The sequence below is a fragment of the Aedes aegypti genome, chromosome 2 (genome assembly GCF_002204515.2).
Source record: "Aedes aegypti strain LVP_AGWG chromosome 2, AaegL5.0 Primary Assembly, whole genome shotgun sequence".
NCBI classification, from domain to species: Eukaryota; Metazoa; Arthropoda; class Insecta; order Diptera; family Culicidae; genus Aedes; species Aedes aegypti.
Genome location: NC_035108.1, coordinates 252,747,405 through 252,765,971, shown reverse-complemented (window position 1 = coordinate 252,765,971; position 18,567 = coordinate 252,747,405).

Here is an 18,567-nt window from a genome sequence, read left to right as displayed (position 1 = left end):
TTCGAATGAACAATATGCACGAATTTTGAGAAAAAAAAATGGTCAATTTTGGTTGACATCACTACGAAACACATAATGTTCAAAAATCGAAATATATACTACTTTTAGGAGTTCACATTCAGTACTAAAGAAAGCCAGAAAAAGTATCAGGAAATATTTTGCAATCATCATGTTATACTTCTAATCAGTTTTGGGACCACTGTGCGATGGAATATTAATGATGAGGGTTAAATTAAATGCTTTGGATGTTCACTAATATAATTGAGTTTCGTTTTTACCTCTCACCCCCGACATGAGACTACGGTCCTCTGGGGGGTCGAATGATGCTTCGTGTGAGTGTTTCAGAAAAATGACCTCATCCTGGTGCGCATCCTTCACGGATGATGCACAATTTAAATGCATGGAACCATCGAATCCTAATGAGCTGGTAAGTTCTATAAGAGATTGAAGTTCTTGACGGCAGTGCGATGATCATGATGACAAGTATGCACTTGATGAGATATTTGACTTCCTTAGAATTGGGCAATGATTAGAAGACATAGTCATGCATATGCCGTCATTGTGCTTCTTAAGATAAACGATTTTGTCAAGAACATCCTGGTCCCAAGTGATACGATGTCGTGTGTCAAGTAGCGTGACAACCAACATTCGGTAGACTTACGTGACAGGTTCTGCCTTTTGGAAATGAGTTGCACATTAGAAGGCATACGCGGAAGTGATTCCTATTCTACTATGATGGTTGACCTTTTTTAATAGAACAATCAAGAGTTTCCGACGAGGGACTCTCATATTTTGTATAAGCCATGCTAGGATTTGGCGTTTAAAACTTGTCTTGTGCGAGTGGTTTAAAGAAACAGCGTTACGAATGTTTGTTCCAGACAGCAAAATCCCGTATTTACTCAATTAGTTTTAGATGAGGTAAAAGTTCAATCTTAGTTGATTTCTGTACAAATAGGCAAGTTGAATTGGGTGAGGCAAGATAAAATGCAAAATTTTGAATATGATGCCAAAATTTGTTAGCAGATTTTTTTCCCTTAGAGATAGTTTGATCTGTTAACTTAACGTATTCCCAGACAACCAGAAGTCGCATAATAGTTTACGAATAGTCGTTTATTGTACCAATTGCATCACCCACACTACATGGTGAGCGAAATCGTTTGAACGACGAGTTTCCTCGCATGAAACGCTTTTTTATGGGTTCATATTTAGGGTAAACAGGTATAATACGCCCCCTCTAAGGAAAAATTTGATCTATCGCAGTATCAAATGCATTACTTCTATCGTTGTTGGATTTCATCCAACGGGAATTTCCAAAATTATGATTCTCCCTTCGGAAATAAAACACCGGATCCGTAGTATCAAGGAAGAATATAATTTTCCTAAGGAAGGACAACAAGTTTCATTTTTATAACGTAAATGTTGGAATTGTTTGATACATATTTGTCTATTCGGATGTGTGCTCCGTAGTGTTTGTGGGGTGAACCCCTATGTTATATTTTAGGCTATGACCAACATATATGTGTGTGCAAATTGTACTTTTAAGCTAATATTCTGTATATAGTAGTTTTACTTACGTTTAGCCCCTTTTTGTATTCACCTGTCGGTTTTTATGTCAGTCAAGAGTCCGTATAATTGTCGATTTAGTCGTAAGTCCTAGATTTAGTTGTAAGATAAATTTTAAGAGCTTGTCTGTATAGTTCAATTGGCAGTTTTCTTACCGATTGCGGCAGCTTATAGAACAAGAGCAGGATGAGCAGATTTACTAGGTATATCGACAACTCCCTTAGTTCCAATACAGATATGTGATCTTAGGTTATCTAGTTACAACTTTTCATTAGATAGTTTTCATAGTTTTTAAAGCAAAAGGCTCACCTGATAAGCATGTTCATACTAAGTGTAAGGATAATATTTTAGTTCACTAGGTTTATATGTTGAATTCAACGTATTATAGATTAGTTTTAAGCACAATTTTAGATAACGATCATCACTGCACCTTTGCATTCCTTGCTTTCCTATTTTACTATTGTTTTCATTTATTAGCTGACTCACCCGGTGACAAGTTGGATACCAGTCACTCCTCCGACGGCCGTACTGTCACATGATTTGCAGTGTTGCTAGCCCTGTAGACAATATGGGAATAGATGCGCGCGTCGGCCTTATGAAATAGGCCAACAATCGTTTTTGATGTTAAAGTCTTATTTATGTACCGTTTTGACTCATATTCCGAACACTTAAGGCCAACGGTGACTTCATATGCATCTGATGGGTATAAATTAGCTGATATTCGTGTTAATTTTAATTTCTTCGAAAAGTCTAACTGTTAGCTGTTTTGTGTACCGATAATAATGTTTATTTAGTTAGTTTTAGTATTGTTTTTACGCTAAAGTATGGAACAACATTTTGATTCAAATGCCGAACACTGTGTTCATTCTGTCTCATATTCCGAACACCTTGATTCAAATTCCGAACAGCACGAATAAATCATATTCAAATGAATAATTTCACATATAAATTTATCTGAGCTTATTCTTCTGGTCTCAAACTAGGTAATCATCACTACTCCCGCGGAATAAATTATATTAGAGACGTTAAAATTGAATTGCAATTGACTACCATTTCCTTGCTATTTGGTGACATATTTCAGCGAAACATTTCAACCAAATCGCCATACAAAAACCGAGTGTTCGGAATATGAGTCTGTTCGGAATTTGAGACAAAACGGTAGTTGGCCATGCTCTGCATGCAACTTTCTCTTGCCAGGTAGCTTCTCAAAAGTGTACAAGACATTTTTGTTAACGGACAAAATCTTGACGTTTCAAAACAAACCGGGCAATATGCCCCTCCTGTAGAAAACAGTTCCACAGCGCTGTAGAAATGTTTTCAACGAGAATTGCACCACTTGCTAAGCTTAAAAGAGTTCATTAGCAGCCTTCTTCCGATAAAAGTTTTTGTTATGAGTAGGGTAGATGTACCAATAGTGGAGGTACTAAGCACGATTGAACTTCATTTAAGAGCCTTAATTCAAGAAGCGCAATTAATGTACATGTTAATGTTGTAACGGGAAATAACGACCATTGACTTAATGAGAAAAAGGATTTCATCGCAGTAATCCACGGCATGTCAAGGAAAAATAATACCTCCACTATTGGTACACTGTTCCTTTAGTTGCGGTATATTTTTAATTTGAGTTCCTATAGTTGCGGTATCCGTGGGTTTCTTATGGGATCCTCCACTATAGGAACACTTTACCGCAACTATTGGTACAAGTAAGAAAAAGTTTAGCAATTTTAGTGATATTTCGCCAATTTGAAAGCAATTTGATCGCTCTTTTCAACTATTCCGTGTATCAACAACCCAATACGTCGATTGGTAGTGTCGGTTCTGTGGCTAATGTAATAACATCAGTGAAAACGGCACTACCGCAACTATAGGAACACCCACAACTAAGGGAACACTTACCCTACATATGTAAGTAAAGGATGGACTTCTTTTACTACAATGCTTGCTTGCACAACTGTGGAAGTGCTCATTGAACACTAAGCTGCGCAGCAGGCTGTACATGTACATTTCGTTTCGTCCCGCATACACATACAATGTAAGTCGGATCGATCCGTAGCAGCTGTCAAATCCACTTTGTTAATATAAATTAAGTCACATAAGAGTACAGATTAGTTCGCAAAATAATCTATACACTCGCATTGTATGCTTTTTTTTTATATCACATAAAATATGCACGTCTATCACCTCCACTTGTGTACGTATAAGGCTTTTCGCGACATGTTACACGTGAAACTTTGCGCATATAAGCATCGCATAATGTAAAAGGTGATTTCGTTATATGTACATTCTGGTTGAGTGAGTTTGTAATTGAATTTCTCCTTATTATTAAATTTCTTTAAAGTGATCTGGCAATTGCATCTTAATACTGCCGTTTCAACTTATCCTTGTGTACTTGGATAAATACTTTCAGAAAAACTGTAAGAGTATAAAATAAACTAATACCACAAAGTGGACATTCAACATAATTACTACAATTTTTCTGAATAAACTGATGTAAATTTTCAAGCTCTAATAGATCTAAAATTTATTGTCTTAAACGAACTTTTTTTTTAATTAGTGTGGAGCAAATGTTCACTAAATGAAACACAAAATATCGATATTTTTGTGAGAACAATACTTTTTACCAGTCATGAAGTGGTTTTTGCATAAAAAACACACTAAGTTCAACAATATCCCAATAACAGGGTTAATTGTAATACAGTCGACTCGATGTTCTATATCTCGATATCTCTCCCTATTCGGTCTCGTCAGTCTGCATACATTTTCTCTCTCCATATCTCGATATCCTCCTCATCTCGATATCTCCATATCTCGATGTGCTCCTGTTGATTTTTGTTCCAAATTTTCTCTCAAAAGGAAATACCGTAAAACGGGGTATCTTTGACAATGCGGGTAACTTTGATAGTACTAAACGAAATATCATAGTTTCTGTAGATCGGTTAAGCAAAACGAATGCAAAACTAGAGATTATTATTTTGACACTTCATGTCAGAGCTGTTTTTATTTGAATTGAGAACATTTGGGGCTTTATATTACTTTACTTTACTTTTGATGGCGCTACGTCTTTCAAGACATGATGCATGGCTGCTAACCTCCAGTTTCTCGATCGCCCCACACTTCCAAGATCCTGCTCCACTTGGTCAAACCACCTAGCTCGTTGCGCTCCTCTTCGTCTTGTACCGGCCGGATTCGAGGTGAACACAATTTTTGCAGGGTTCTTTGATTTTCTTTGATTTTTTGTGGTATACCCGTGCCCTTTGTTTAGTACATGTCGTTCTACTCCACTACTATTGAGAAATAATAAAGTAGTCGTTTTTAATACAATTATCATTCTTTAGCATTTTGCATAGAGCCTATTTAGAAAATGATACCACTATTTATACCTTTTGGAGACAACAGTTTATCACCATTAAGGCTAAGTAGCCCGTCATTCATTTTGACAACAATGATGACTTTTCAGCTAGCATTTCAAAGTGATAAAACTCAGTCTTGATAGTTTATATTAACTTGAAAAAGTATCACTGTACGCGCTAACATGCATAAAGTATGCTGATACTTTTTCAGCTGTGTCAGTGCAAAACCAACTGATTTTCTATGATTCGAAATCGTGAGATGAATTAGCAACAATCATCAACGACGCGTACAAATTTCAATGACGGCATACTTCGCCTTGAACTCACAAAAGCGCGCCCCTCAATCAGGTTCGGCCTCTAAGCTGGTTGAATGATACTGATTTTGACCATGCATCGGTACTCTAGCGTATCAAATTATTGCTTCTACTTATAAGTTTCAAAATCATTTTTTGTAACTGTGTACAGGTTTCATTGCATCAGACATTTATTATCCTTGCAACAAGAAGATTATTTTAGATGGTAGGAGGTCTGCTACTCCATTAATTCGGAATCGTTTACCTCCTAGATATCGAAACATAAGCACTTGAACTCGGAAAGAATTTGTCTCATGAATTAAACTCAGCCTCAGTTCCTGATTGAGTCATTTTTCAACTTCGACCTCCTCATCATCTTGGACAAATAGGTGGGTCTTAGTGGTTTGTTACTCTCTTATACTCTTCCAACCGTAACTTATAAGTATTAAGAACAGCTACAACAAGAGTACAATATGGTTTGATCTTACCTCGTAACGCACCTCGAAAAGTTGATCTACCCGCGTTACGGGTCTGGATACTGGGTTTACCGTAAAGTTGCACAAGCTCTTGGTTCATTCTTCTCCTCCATACGCCGTTCTCACATACTCCGCCAAAGATCGTCCTAAGCACATGTCGTTCAAAAACTCCTAGCGCTTGCAGGTCCTCTTGGAGCATTGTCCACGTCTCATGCCCGTAGATGACTACCGGTCTTCTCAGCGTCTTGCACTTAGTACGGAGGTAAAGTTTACCAGACAGCAAGGTCTTGTAGCGTTCGTAGTAAGCATAACTTCCGGCAATGATACGTCTTCGAATTTCTCGGCTGCAGTTGTTATCCGACGTTATCAATGATCCGAGGTAGACAAATTCGTCCACCACCTCGAACTAATCCCCGTTGATCATCACGCGTCTGCCAATGCGAGCTCTATCGCGCCCGGTTCCCCCAGCTAGCAGATATTTCGTCTTCGACGTAATTACCTTCAATACAACCCAGTCTGCTTCACGCTTCAGCCTGGTATACAGTTCAGAAACCACCTGGAACGTATGAAACGGTAGCCCTTTTTGTTATTTCTTTATTTGTTAAATGTTTGTTTATTTATTCTTGCCTATTAAAAAATAGTTTATCAAATTGAAATACTTTCAAATATTTATCAATAAAAGTTACATGGACGTTATCAAAACCAAAATGACACGAACAATTCAGATGTTGCATACAACTGCTTCAAGCGTAGATAGGTTATCCGATACGCAGCGTAGATGCACAAGACCGAGAATCACTGTTCGTGTTTCCGTTATTGTGTTAAAGAACCCGAAGTAGTCAGCTTATGAACACTTGGCTTTGTAACGGAATGATAAGAAAAGGCTATGCAATCGCGAAGGAGATTTCAATAACTGAAATCACACAAACATAACACAGAGGAACACGTTTTTGTCTCCAGCACCAAAATTCCGCTATTCGCTTAATTAAGGGTTGCTGAATCCATTGCCGTTTTCAGAAATATCATTGCACGTCTAGTTTTTGAGATATTGACTGTTGAAAATGCAAAAAATGACTATTTCAGCCAACTTGCATGCAAGTTTGCCAGCTTGTAAGGTAATATATTGGCTTACTTTGCCACAGAATTCAAACTTTATGTGTATAGCAATACTCATCATCAAAGTTTGTATTACTTTCGATACGGAAAAGTTATTTTTTGATGGTTTAGAGATTTGTTGTATTTTGCCATATAGAAGAAACGAAGAATTTTGTATGGAGACTGCAAACATGTTTTAAAATTCGGTTTAATCGAAATTTAATCGCGCAATTTCAATCAAATTATGTCTGAAATGAAAGTTTAAGTTCTATTTTGCATGTTTGGTGGATTAGATTACAAAAAAGTATGATAAATTGTACCTTAAATTTCATGTAAACATTAATAAAACCAGTGTTTTATACAACTTTGGCGACCTGTAGCTAAAAATTGTGACGTGCTGGAACATTTCTGAGAATCACATCAGATTCAGCAACCCCAAATCTACTAGAGACACATAATTTGATCCTTGAGACACGCAAAAATGTCATTTTTGTTACGCTGTGTAATTAACGGAGACCATCGGGTTTCTGTTTCCGGGAGTCATACCGTGAGATCCTATCTGAGGAAGAACAGAAATATTCTCGTCCACTTTGTTCCAGATCGTGGTAGAAATAGGATCGCGAAGTAGAGTTTCCCCCGTGGTATGATTTAGTCTAAAATAGTTAGCTAGAAGGAAGAAGCGAAAACGTCCCGCTGCATCACATTACTTCGCGCGTCCTTCACGTTCTGGTGCCAAAGTTGGCCGGCGCCCTGAGGCCGGAAAGGAGTTGCAAACGTCACCAACGCACTCCAGGCATCTTACCATTCGCCTACCATCATCTCTTTGGGACCAGATCCATGGAAACGCCTCAACGCCCTCGTGAGTAAGCGTGAAGTTGTAGAAGCAACAGAAGCCATCAGAGCGTCATCCTGAGAAAGCCTACGTCATCGGCAACGCCATCATGCCGTAACTTCGGAGAGTGAGCTTCGAAAAACTGTGAGTAACGCAACGTTGCATGCAAGAACTTAGCAGGGACACATAAAAGCGCTAGTAGAAGAGTGAAGATTAGAACCGCATACGTTAGCCAGTGCCGTAGCGTGCGGTTGGCCAGGTTAGCACCCGCCAAGGGTGCCAGCCTTTAGGGGCGCCAAAATGCGTCACGCATTTGGTAAATTTAGGAAGAAATTTATTAAATAAGGGCGCCTCTTAAGTCACAATTTCAAAATAAATTTCGTATCGTAATAATGGAAAATTTAAACATTTCTTTAATCACTTATTTGATATTTTAGATGATCCCCATAGATTAATTTCAAGAATTTAACATTTCAGTATGTATAGTAGTTACTTGATAAGTCTCTAAGTGATCTTCCTTGTATTTTATAGTCCTTAAAACTGGTTGTGCTCAAACCAGTTTTTATGGCTATCAAGTTTGTGGTGTTCAATTTGAGGTGCATACTGAGAAAAAATAAAGAAATATTCAAATAAGCTTGATGAGGGCTGTAAAGACTTTTTGTAGTTCTGCAAAATCATTATAAAAGATTACAATAGTGGGCCCTTTTCGCATTGTAAATACACTCTAACTGTAGTTATTCAGTTATGCTTTACAGATTGAGCAGCATGATTACTTATGATGTTTTACGAAAACTTTAATCGCATACAAATTTGCATCATGAAAACAGAACTAACTAAGGGGCGTCCAAAGGAAGGTTTCCCAAGGGCGCCGTGAGGCCACGCTACGGCTCTGACGTTAGCTAGGAAGGGGATAGTTGAAGAAGAGGAAACGACCGAAACGACCGCAAATGAAACCTTAGGTTAGTTAATGTTTAATAATGTTTTTTTTTAAGTCCTTGTTTCGCTAAAAGCCATGTGTTAGTTAGTGATAGTTGAGAAAGTTGAAGTACGGTTCACGTTCCATTTTGTCTTGAGTTTTACCGTTCATTGTTGAGGAATCCGCCTTCCAAAGCGGTATGGAGTCGAAGTGTTTTGGAGATCTCTGCCCGTGATGAGAACAAGGATCAGGTCGAGTTCTGGGATTCGGTTGTCTGTCGGGATTTGTTGGTTAGGTTTGTGTGCTCTCAGTTTTTGAAATGTTAGATTCCGTCGAGGCCAGGTTGAAGTAAGAGTCTGCTCACTTGTTCCCGAACACTGTAAATTATTTGGAAGCTGACTCTTCGGTCATTATCTAGCCGGGCATCGTAAAACACGACGAGTGGTCCTCCTCGGAGGTGGCGCTCAAGCCACTTGTTTAAAATCCAGTCCGGAACTCAGTAGCAGACTCCGAGCCGCCTTTAGGTCGATACACGTTATTCAGACAATGTCCACTTCGTTAGCAAAACATATGAACTCGCTGCATGCTGAAGCCCGCCTGTTTCATAACACCTTCTAGCGCAATATTGAACAGGAGGCAGGAAAGACCATCGCCTTGTCGAAGTCCTTTGCGTGTTTCAAACGGGCCGATAATGCACCCGATATCTTCACACAGCACTGTAAACTATCCTTCGTTGCCTTGATCAGTCTAGTTAGTTTCTCGGAAAAACCATTCTCGTCCATAATCTTCCATAGCTCTTCGTGGTCGATGGTATCATAGGCCGCTTTGAAATCGATCACTTTTGGAGGATCTGCCGCAACATAAAGATTTGGTCTGTCGTCGATCGCCCGTCCACAAAACCGGCTTGATAACTTCCTACAAATCTGCTTGCCAATGGCGATAGACGGTGGAAGATGATCTGGGAAAGTACTTTATAGGCTGCGTGAAGGTGAAGGTAAATCGAAGCCAAACCTCAAATTTTCAAGAGCACAAATCTGGAGAACCAAATATCCGTTTATGCTGAAAACTTAATCGATTGGTCACTTGTTTGTGATGACCAATGGATTAAGTTTCCAAACGGGCTCTCCAGATTTATGCTCTTGAAATTTTGGAGTTTGGCTTCGATTCAGCTTCTCCTTAAGAATGGTGATCGCTCGATAGTTCTCACATTCTAACTTGTCACCCTTTTTGTATGTTGGCTATATCACTTTCTACTTCCACTCCTCCGGTAGCTGTTCTGTATCCCAGATCCTGGCTATCAATCGGTGCACACAAGTGGCCAACCTGTCCGGGCCTATTTTAATAAGTTCCGCTCCAATTCCATCCTTTCCAGCTGCTTTGTTGTTCTTGAGCTGTTTGATAGCTTTTTATCCCGGAATATATGGGTTTGCTGTCTTTGCTTCGGTTTGTATCGTTCCACGTTTTGACGGGCGCCTTGCTGCAGCATAATCGCCCGCGCTGCATTCTTCTCGTCCAAAACCGTCTGACACTTCTCGTCGAACCAACCGTTCCGTCGATTTCCTTCCATGAAACCCAATGGCACCTTCCGCTGCGTTGTTAATGGCTGCTTTGACACAACTCCAGTAGTCCTCAAGAGGGGTTTCGGTGAGCTTACCCTCTTCCGGCAACGCTGCTTCAAGGCTTTGGTACTGACCACGGTGTCAGTTGCGACTTCGGGTAGCTTGAGTCGTTCCAGATTGTACCGTGGAGAGCGTCGGTACCGAATGTTGTTCACAACGGAAAGTCTTTGGTGCACTTTAACCGTCACAAGGTAGTGGTCCGAATCGATGTTTGCGCCGCGATAGGTTCTGACGCCGATAACGTCCGAGAAGTGTCTTCCATCGATCGAAACGTGGTCGAATTGCGATTCAGTCTGTTGGGGTGATCTCCAGGTGTACCGATACGGGAGACTGTGCTGGAAGTATGTACTACGTATGGCCATGTTTTTGGAGGTGGCGAAATTAATCAGTCTAAGGCCGTTTTCGTTCGTAAGCTGGTGAGCGCTGACCTTTCCTATAATCGGACTAAATTCCTCCTCCTGGCCAACCTGAGCGTTGAGATCTCTGATAACGATTATGACATTATGGCTTGGGCAGCTGTCGTATTCACGTTACAGTTGCGCGTAGAAAGCGTCCTTATCGTCATCGTCACTTGCTAGGTGAGGGCTGTGAACGTTGATTATGCTGATATTGAAGAAACGGCCTTTGTTCCTCAACTTGCACATTCTGTTGTCGATTGGCCACCACCCAATCACGCGCCTCTGCATTTCGCCCATCACGATAAAAGCTGTGCCCAGCTCATGTCTGTTGCCTTGCCACAGCTCTAGTAGATGATATAACCATCCCTATACGGTGCGAATTTACATTGTATGTTTCATGTACTGATGATTTTTATGGCTGGTTTTTAAGGCCTGCACCAACCCCCTGTCTCGCCGGAGGACCATCGTGCACAGCACTGTTAAGAGTCCTACGATGGCACTAGGACGATGTTCAGCCGCTCCTAACATGGAGAACAGACGCTGTTCTGAGCCGCCTCCAACATAGAGAACAGACGCTCTGATAAACTACACCCTCAGAAGAGATGAGCCCCCCTTCCCAACGACCAAGGTCCCACCGGGGTTGGCAACTCAGCACAAGCAATATTGGAATAGTTTGGAGTCGTGTCGTCAAACAAAATTGTACATTACTGAGCTATCTCCAAGGGTGGCGAAGTATTTAACAAATCTGTCAAAAGAAAATTGAAGTCTCTCGATCAGAGCGTTATCTGGCATTGTAAATATTCAAAAATGCAAAATACGGAACTTCGTATCATCTGATATGTAATTGTCCAGTTTTAGCACAACTGCAATTCTGACAACTTGGCAAACACTATTAAAGTTAAACTGATATCAGAAGCCTGAATCTCCAGGACATTCTGTTATTCTCAACCCGCTTTGGGTATGAGCCATAGGCTCTCTTTACGCTTATACTTTTTACAGTGCACTTTGTAGGGCGCTGTTTGAACTTATAGAGATATGAAACTACATGCCTTTACCTTCCCATTCCATTCCCATCAGGTAGATGATAAGATAGGGTTAAATATGGTGATAGCACAAATCTCCCAATCAGCGGGGAACGTGACTCTGCAGCGGGCCGCCTGATACCTGATACGATGTGCACTGGATTCTAATAGCTGAATAATATTTTCAAACCACCTCATTATTACTCATCTGTCAGCCAGTCTGCATAGTTAAAATGTTCACGTACGTAATTTTATAAGCATTAGAACTTTACATATTCTTCTGACCATAAATAAACTTCAAATCGGCAAACTATGCATCCAAATATGGTAATAAAACCGCAACCGAATTCACTGCATTGGATGGATTTATTGCTTCCAAAACGAGAACCGAACCGAACCAAAGTGAAGGAAAGAACGATCATCATGTGCATCACGTTTTACAGACACTACATTTTGCCGAAAATAATACTGTGCGTCATTCTTTAACCATCAACTTCTGCACTTCTCCTCCGCTTTTAAGCCCGTTCTTTAATTTACAAGCCCACGGGTCCTTTCCGCTTCTCAGTTTTTGGTTCTCATGTTTCCGTAGCATAAATAGAAGGTGCGAAGAAACATGCCGCGGCAAGCAACCTGATATCCCGACCAGAAAAAAAAGATCGTCGACTGAATCCAAACATCTCAGCACGATCACGATCGCATGATTCGAAGGCCCTTGAGCTGAGCGCAAAACAAACCACCTAATAATGTTTGTTTGCGGTAAACATCGGCCTCAGCCAATTTTCTACTTTAGCTAGCAAGGTGGAATGCTACGGCCAAGAAGTGTCGGGTTGGGTCTCTTCCGTTCTGTTTTGGGCCCTTGCACTGGCTAGCCAGCCATCGGTGTTGGTTCTTTCTTCTTCCGTTCTAATGCCGGTGCATAGAACGTGGAGATGTGCTACCTTGATGCAGGGTTGCCACATATTTTTTGACTCTCATCTGTGTTTTTGGTCGAAAAAATCTTGCTCATCTTTAGTCAACCTTTTAAGGTGAAACATTTCGGAATTCAAAGATGGCCGGTATAACGACCGACTTGTGCCCCTACTCACGATTTCAAAGGCACTAAACTGGAGACATAGTAAGCAAACGTTTCTGATCTTCTTATTTTAAGCTTTCTGCTAGTGCACTGTTGTTGGATGCTTTCTTCGAAAGATTTGCACCTTTGAAGTTTTAGTACAAGCTTTGAAGTTGATTCCAAACTGTACTTACCTGTTCTATGAATATTAACAAATATTCATGCAAGATTTTTGTATTAACAAGAATACTGTATACCTTGCAAGAAAATAATCACATTCAAACAGATGATAAATGACTGTTACTTAAATTTTGAAATACTTCAGGAATTATTTGAGAAAAACTAAGCAGTAGATTGGCATTTGTGTTTTGTATGTTCCAAAATCGTGCCCTAAATTCGTGGTTAGTCCAAAAATTTGGAAAATCTTATTTGTTTTATCTAAAAAATCGGTGGCATCACTGCTTTATTGCCGAAAACAATCAATCGGTAAACAAAGCACGGAGCGAAATAAGGTAGGGCAAAGTGTTTCATAATGAACTCATGGGTCTATCTCTCTGTTTGCTATAAACATGGCTTGCAAACAAGTTACTGGGGGGTGGTATAGTATCTGAGTAGAAGATGGAGATAATACGACAGACGACATATGGATGTTAAGGAGAAGAAGAAGTAACATAAAAAGAATAGGAAGAAGATAATGAACACTTGTTTCGAAAATAATGCCTTTAGTCACTACGGCATTCACATACCAACTAGCTAATAATATTTATTGTATTACTGGGTGATAATAGTGTAGAAGCACTGGTTTCAGCCATAGCGCCAATTGAAGTCATAGTGGAAAAAAAATAGCATGAAACATACAAAGGTACCGACCGTGACAATTATAAATATAATGTTTTGATAAAATATTTTGAATTTGTTTATCGGCATATCGGTCTATTTTGCTCGAAGTAAGAGGGAGCATGGAGAAGAAAGCAATGAATACTAGATGGATAGGTACCGTAAGGGAACGGCGAGAGAAATTGGATTAGATGTTGAAGAGGGCATACCATATGAAACAGCATTACTTGAAACGTTTTTCCTTGTGGCTTACGTCCCCTATGGGAACGGCTTGGTGTGTTTTGAGAATGACACTACCAAGACAGGCCATCTAATTGTTTTGAGTGTTGCGGTTAATAAAACTTTATAAATATTTGATGAAAGATTTGTTTAGTGGAAGTGTTGTGAACGCAATATGGAATCCAAAACACAAAATTTAAACAAAATTCTGGTCGATCGGAGTTTATTTTGATTAACTGATTTCGGCTAGTAAAGTTTTTGAACGCTTCACAAACATCTATGTTTCACTTTGGATAAACTGAAAATATTAGTCTCGGAAACTGTAAACTGCTGTCATACGTTACAAGTTCGTTACATCTTATACATCGTTGTTAAAGAGTATACCCCATTAGGCATAAAGACGTTAGGCATAAGGACGTTAGACATAAGTATGTTAGGCATAATGTACGTTAGGCATAAAGACATTGGGCATAATGGATGTTAGGCATAAAATACGTTAGGCATAATGAACGTTTGGCATAAAACTCTTGTCATATCGAAAATTGTTCGGGTCCATTTACAAATTTCATTTCGTTGATGGAGATGGGTGGGTGTCCTTAATAACAGCTCATAAAAAATGATACAAAAAGCGTTACGAGGGTGTGGGTTAATTGATTGGTGTTAAATTACTATTTCCGGTGTTATGGAACTTGACAATGAATCCATTATCGAAAGATATGGAAGAAGATTGTTATCATGGACATTGTCAGCATACTTAAGTCCAGTTCAATCCATTTTTGTAAGTATCCATTTATATTTGCGATGAGCAAGTGTTATTTTTTTTGTTATATTTTTCTTACATGATTGCGTTATTTCTAAAGAAAAGAAATCTTTCATGTTATTATTAGTACTCATAATGTAAATGATTAACTTGAAGACAACAATCTAGAGTCATATCAAAAATTCATGGTATGATAGGTGACATTATCTTCAACAATAATATTCTGGTAGTGTGACGCCAATAAAAGCGTTACATTCCCACTTCGAATCTGTTCACCAATTTAGTGTGATGAAAACAGTTCCTTTGCATCTTCTGCCAACAATTTTCGATGATTTTTAAACAATTTTAATCAGCCACATATGCCGAAAGCACCTTGAAAATATTTGAAATTCGTCGAACTGAAAAGTAAACTTTGATCTCAAAGTCAATTTAATAGTCTAGCTCAAATTTAACATAGCATAGTATTCAGCATTTAGCATGGCGTTCATTTTTAAAGGAAATATTTACACTTGCAATTCCAATAACTATTAGAACAGCAAGAATCCACAAAATAGCGTATTTTTGAAAGAAGGTAAAATTTTTACAGTCATTAGATTGATCGTATAAGTATAAAGAATAGCCTATGATTCAAAGAAGGGAAAATGTATGATGGAAGTATTAAGAACAATAGTGACATAACATTTTTGAATAAGTATGTCTCGAAAGAACAGTTTAATTACAAAAAGAAGAAAAATTTTCTGATTAAAACATTAGCAGCACTAACTCTAACAATTTTCTCGACAGTATAACTAAAAAGAACAGCCTTCAATTTAAAGAAGGGATAATCTCTGATGATAAATTTGCTAATGTATTCAACCAAGCTCAAAAGATCAGCAGCAGTTACAGCGTCGTTCATATTCTTGGCATTACGCCCCAACCCAAGCTCTTAGCTTAGTATTCTAGGAGTACTTCCACCATTACCAACCAAATGTTTGCTATGCAAAAGTGGCCGTTTTGCATTCCAATTTGTGCACGATACATGAGTACGTTTATACTTCACTCCTAGGATCCAGGATCGACTTGAAACCGAACTAAGATACCTTCAGAATGGCTTTACTCTATAGTCACAGAAGTTACCACAAAGCTAATGAAGGCAATTACCAGCATTTTCATGTTAATCATTTATTCAAGTTTTGTTCTAGAAATTGACCTCAAAGGATTCACAACTATGGGACGACTGCAAGGCAATCGTATTTCAAAGGACACACTTTTGTTGTTTTAAGCCCTCCACAATCACCAAAAAAGTCAGCTCACTTTTCACACAAACAATTTCAATTTTTTTATTTGGGGAAATATGCCTATCGTCCATTATGCCTAGTGTCCATTATGCCAAACATCTATTATGCCAAACGTCCTTTATGCCTATCGTATTTATGCCTATCGTACTTATGCCTAAAGTCCTTATGCCTAACGTCGTGCACCCGTTGTTAAATGTGATTAAGCATAAGTTGGCATTTTGAACCAGTTTGCCCTACATCCGTCTTCTAAAAAGGAAGAAAACTGTTGTAATTCCAGCTAATCGAGTATTGTGTGTAGAAAACATCAAAGCTTTAAAACGTTTGCTTGACATGATACATCCTCCGCCTCCGACGACGTTGGCGATGGCGGGAGTCAATTAAACGTAACATGAAAGATGATGATTGCCGTATGATTTCACAAGTCACTCACAAAGTTTGATAGGGAAACCGTCCCGCACCTTGTTCGGTTGAGAATAAATAGAACCCCAATTCTTAAGGCACAAGGAACAGAATGCAGCCATCAAACGATTGCAGGGCCCGATAAAGGAACTGAAGGAAGCGGCAAAATGCATCATCATTATTTTGATTGTTATTATGATGGCGCTGGAGAAGCCAACGGATCTGTAATAGAATAAAGTTAGCAACGATTGCAATGGGAAAAACAAACTTTTATGAGTGTTGATGTTGCGATAGCTGCATGTGAATGTTAAAACAAAACTTCGAAAATTGATGAAAAACTGAAAATGGTTTCAAAGATCACATCAGCTGATTATTCGTTTCAAGCTACGGTCTACTAGAGTTCGAACAAATTTGGAAATACTGACCACGATTGCGGTGCCTTTTAGATGCATCGGTTTACTGCTAGGCAAAAAATTGTCTAAATCCTCGGACTGATTTCTTATTGCGATACAATTATCAACAATATTCACTTTATCCTTTGAAGAAAACTAGCGATCTGAAGAAACGCCCTTCTATCCAATGTTTCCTGGTATGGCGGCTGTTTTAAAACCCACTTTTATGAAAGAAGTTGTAAATTCAATGATTCCTTTTGCTCGTGGTAGTAACCATATTCAGTGAATTAATTCAGAAATGTCCTTTTAGGAGCATGGAAGTATCATCTTTTCTTCTTCTTTTTCCTCTTGGAATTAACGTCCCCACAGGGACAGAGCCGACTTCTGGTGTTCAATGAGCACTTCCACAGTTATTAACTAAGAGCTTTCTTTGCCTGAGGTTGCCATTTTCGCATTCGTATATCGTGTGCCAGGTACGATGATACTTCAATGCCCAGGGAAGTCAAGGAAATTTCCACTACGAAAAGATCCTGGACCAACCGGGAATCGAACCAAACCTTCAACCTGGCTTTACTTTGTAGCCGTGGACTCTAACCACTCGGCTAAGGAAGGCCCCATTAGGCCCATGTCCAGTCCAGTAGGTACATGCGCATTGCAATTAACAAATGAATTTATTTTGTGACTGCTCCGTTTTCTCAGAACCAGCTGAGGCAGCTCTATCTTAGAGATTTGCAGTTAATTACTGTTTTGTCTCAAATTCGAAACAGACTCATATTCCTAACACTCAGTTTTTGTATGGCGAATTGCTTGAAATGTTTTGCTGAAATATGTCATTAGATTACCAAGAAATGTTAGTCAATTGCAATTCAATTTTAACGTCTTCCAATCTGTTTAATACCTTGGGAAAAGTGATGATTCTCTAGTTCGAGACCATCAGAACAAGCTTAGATTATATTTTTTTTTACAAATTTATCAATTTTAGTATAATTTATTCGTGTTGTGCTGAACTTGAATCAATGTGTTCGGAATATGAGACAGAATGAACACAGTGTTTGCATTTGAATCATAATATTGTTCCATACTTTTACGTAAAACAATACCTAACAAGTTTAAAAAAACAATTTCATCAGCAAACCCAACAGCTAACAGTTAAAATATGTGAGGAAATTAAAATTTTCACTAATATCAGCTAATTTATGCCTATCAAATAGATAAATAGATAAATTCATTCCTATTAATTATAAAGTGTATGATTATTCAAATTATACCTATTTTAATTTTATCATTTTCAAATTTAGGGGTAAATGGGAACAAACTTAATTCAATTCAAAGGTTCAATCTTTATGCTTTTCCAAAACTATGTTGATGATATTCATTGAGCTACCAACTACGATGTTATGTTAGCGATTTTGACCGTGTTCCTCGCAGAGAGACTTCAACGCGAGACACATGTGGAACCGTGCTCTAAACCCGCGAAGAGCACAGTAAATTCTCATTTTCTCGCGCTTGCTTGCCTCTCTGTTCCGCTCAGCTCGCTCACGGTGCCAATCGCATTGAATCGCGAAACGCAACAGAGAGTGCAACTGAGCTGCACCTATGATCAGTTTCGATCGAAAGCTGCAACAGAGCACTGCAAAGGTCATGGTGGAATGAAAACTCTTATTATAAATTCTAGTTCGGTGCATTACCTTTATGTTTTACACTTAAATGAATTAGTGTTTATGGTGATTCTTTCCTAGCATATCTTGATCTTGATAAAACATTCAAATGATTCATGTATTTTGTGTTGATAAATCATATCGTTTTGCTGTTTTACCTTGCTAACTGCAAAGAATTTCGTTACAGTGTATGCATTGCTTCCACTCTGTGCAGATAAATTTATGTTCGAGTGTGTGCTATTAATAAGTTTCAACAATATTCAATTAGCTCAGTTGTAGTAACTTGATTGTTTGATTTATTTTGATTTTGAGTTGATTTGGATCAGTTTTGGAATTCCAAATATGTGTTAAAAAAATATATATTTTTTTTGCTATGTACTCATATTCTTAACACTCAAGCTATCTAGTGG